This window comes from Agelaius phoeniceus, chromosome 8, assembly GCF_051311805.1.
Source record: "Agelaius phoeniceus isolate bAgePho1 chromosome 8, bAgePho1.hap1, whole genome shotgun sequence".
Taxonomy (NCBI): domain Eukaryota; kingdom Metazoa; phylum Chordata; class Aves; order Passeriformes; family Icteridae; genus Agelaius; species Agelaius phoeniceus.
The window spans coordinates 5,752,501-5,756,341 of NC_135272.1; positions in this window are offsets into that span (position 1 = coordinate 5,752,501).

Consider the following 3,841-nt stretch of genomic DNA (forward strand, 5'->3'; position numbering starts at 1 on the left):
GCTTTGTCTGGGCAATCCTTAACCAGTGTGTCACATGCCTCTTGCTGCCAATTTCTTGCTCAACAGTGTGATAGATGAATCTCATTTGTGCTAACGATTGTAACTATATTTTAAATATTTTAGAAAATATTTGTTCAAAAGTAATCGAGGAAAAGGATATGGAATTAGTGACACAAAACAGATGTTTTCAGATGTTCATGAGAAAACGGGATGCAGGATGTAGTTTGAGATAAGTAACATCCCAAAAGGCAATAGGCCTCAGGATAATTAAAGAATCGGCCTTGAAATGGACAAAATTGGGATGATTCCAGCTATCAATGAAATCATAAGGCTTCTTTTTGGAATATAATGCTGGCTTCTATAACACAAGACTTGGGGTGCATGTGCAGCTTGTGGGGTTGTTCAAAGGACATAGATTTCAAGAATCAAAAATAGGAGGAGATTGACAGAAAATTATTGATGAATATGTATTAGCATCCAGTCTAGAAGTTGTCTTTGGATTCTTTATCTTTTGTATGGGAGGCAGGGTGAGAAAAGCCCAGTGTATCCTGACTGGTTTTCTTATGCTTTATCCAAACCACTGCCAAATTATTTTGTATCTGCTTGATTATATTTGATTGCATGATTTCATATAAAATTGCTGCTCAATTAAAATTGGTGCTCAATTCTAATGTTGGTTTATTAAATTAGACATATAGGGACCTCATTCATAACAACAGCCCACCTCAGTCACCTACCCGTTGGGACTGTGCTTTCTACTGAGCCACTCCTGCCAGAAAAGCAGCTTTAAACACACCTCCAAGAAGGCACTGATCCAGATAAAGCACATCCATTCCCCTCTGCCCAGGGCCAGTCCCCTGTACATCTGGCAGCCTGCAAAATCTAACACCCCCTCAGGCTCCAACACATTGTTCCAGCCCAAAGCATAAAAGCAATTTGTTTTGTTAAAGCTGAAGTCATTCCTGCAGGTCCTCGGCCTTCCAAGGCCAACGCTGCCACTCCAGAGGGAATCCTGTGACCCCGAGCATTTGATGGTGACCACACCTAAGCAAGAGGTGGCTCCTTCAGCAGGAGAATGGCACATGGCAATGCTGTGCCTTTGTGTCCCCAGCCTTCCCCCCATTGTTTCAGCAATGGCAGCTACACTTAGGCAGCTTCAGCAGAGCTTATTTGTGTTGGCTGAGTGCAGATCAGGACTCCCAGCCCACCTCTAACAGCAGCTTGCAATGACAACAGCACCTGCACACTGAGGTCTTTTGCTGGAGGCAAGCCTGTCACAAGCACACACCCTCTTCAAACTTCCCATCAAACAGAAAGGAGAAGAGCAGGAAAAGGCTACCTTTGGACCAGTCTTCCCCAGGTCTACACATGGGCCAATTCTGGGTAGAAAACTCCCGCCAGTGCTGGCCTTCTTCTTCATGTTGAGAAACTTCTGCCACAGGAACTTAGAGGGAAGCAGCGGAAAGGCAAAAATAAACCAGACAGAGCCTCAGAGGTGGGCTTGTTCACAAAGGCTTTTCTTGAACAAGTGGCACTGGTGAACAATTTGTGGTCACTCTGTCCAGGACAGTCCTGGAAGCCCTGGAAGTTGCTTGCTGAAATACTCAGCACCAATAAATTAACAATACAGAGTGCAATACACATACTCCAACCACATGGCTCTGTCCCATCAGCTTCTCCGTGATTGCATGTGACATGGTTGGGGATTTCTGCTCTTTGGGCATTTCTTTCCTCTTTAGCTTCATTGGATTGAGGCAGTGACCTTTCCAAAGAATGGGGAGGAGCTCTCAGAACTGCCCTGACTCCATCCCTGTACAGCACTGAGAACTCACAGCAAGGAGATATCACTGCTGGCTGAGTCCAAGAGAGGCAAGAAAGGAACGCTGCACCAAGAGTGAGGAGCACAGGAATGTGTCCAAGCTGTAGTTCTCTCTGTTAATTAGCATTTGTTTTCTCTCTCTGGCCTCACAGAACCCTCCAGAGAAGAAAACAGAGGGATCTCCTGGACAGAGCCTCAGCACTGGGGCATCTCCAGTCAAGTGAGCTCCAGACACCAAGGGACATTTGTGGCCCTGGCTCCAGGGAGCAGGAAAGAACTGTACAGCCCTCAAGATTCCTACCAATCCAGAGCTTTCAAGAGAAGCCAACTCCTTTGGGACAGATACCATCAACACATGGAAAACCAAAATCAGGGGACAATTCCCAGCACAGGAAGATTTCCACCATCCTGCAGAACAAAGGTGTGATGGTGTTCACAGGGGTCTCTACGATGAGGGAAGAGACGAGGATCTGACTCCATGTTTCAGCAGGCTTGATTTATTATTTTGTGATGTATAATACATTAAAACTACACTAAAAGAATAGAAGAAAGGATTTCATCAGAAGGCTTGCTAAGAATAGAAGAGGAAGGAATGATAACAAAGGCTTCTGGCCTGGACTCTCTGTCTGAGCCAGCTGGGCTGTGATTGGCCATTAATTACAAACATCCAACATGGGCCAATCCAAGATCCACCTGTTGCATTCCACAGCAGCTGATAATCATTGTTTACATTTTGTTCCTGAGGCTTCTCAGCTTCTCAGGAGGAAAAATCCTAAGGAAAGGATTTTTCATCAAAGATATCTGGGACACAAAGGTGCTGAGACATTTTCTTCTGGACGTGCTGCAGCAGATAACTTGCTTTGCTGTACACTGTGTCTGCAGGGCTGGATCCGTGCCCACACAGGAGCTGGGAGAGAACAGCTGCTTTGGAAGCTCTTCCAGCTGGGACCAGCCCTCTCTCACAGGGCTTTGGGCAGAGTTTGAGCTTCCCGCCCCAACATGCTCAGGTGCCCAAGGGCAGCTTGGTCTTGACACCAGCAGGGGGCTATTTACAAATCACAAACGGGACAGGGCTGCTGTGGAACTGCCTTGAGCTGTCTTATTTTCCAGCATCAGTCTCATTCCATGGTTATGACAATGGGAAGATGCCACCAGCTCACATCCCAGGCAGCAGACCAAGAACTTAATGTTACAACTTCCTTTATAAGTTTCTTGACCAATCACATAAAGCAAAAGCACATTGACAGTAGTTCTATCCAACCACTATAAGCACACGTACCTTTGGTTAAAACAATGCTTGCTTATTTTGAATACAATACCTGCTTGTAAGCCTTAAAGCACAATGCACAGAGCTCCATTATTAAGCCTAAACCCTCCTAATATCTTGCTAGATAAACTTTTCTGTAGCTTAGGCAGTTATTCTAGACAAGCGTTAATACACAGACCACTGTTCTATTTGTCCTTGCTTTTCTACTTTTTAAATAATTATTCTGCTGGCCTATCTCATGGAAGCTGCTTAGCTCTAATCACAGTTCTACTGTATCTGAGGCTGCCTTTTGCAGCTTTCCCAAAACCCACTGCTTTTGTAGATTCCCACAATTCCCCCTCTCTGTTCATCTCAAAAGAAACCTTCATAATTGTGTCGTTTATTACTTGCGTTTCGTAGCCTTACTGTAATATTTCTGCTTATTACCTACTTAAAGCATTTTCTTGCTTGCACTAAAGCAGGGGCAGGGAGAGCAGGGACACCAGGGCAGTTTGCAGCCTTAACACAGCCCAGTGGGTACTTACAGTGAAAGATGTCAGTCTTTCCCTGGACAAAAGACGAGGTGTCAAGGTCTTCTTTGGGAATCCAGAAGCCATTTTGAAGGCAGGATCTCCCAGATGAGTGACAATGCCTCAACAAAACTGGAAGAAGCAACAATGGAACTCTGAAAATCCAGAACCCAGTTCATGGCAGATTCAAGGCATATACTGGTGCTAAAAATTTTCTATGATTTGAAAGTAGCTATGTGCTTGTTT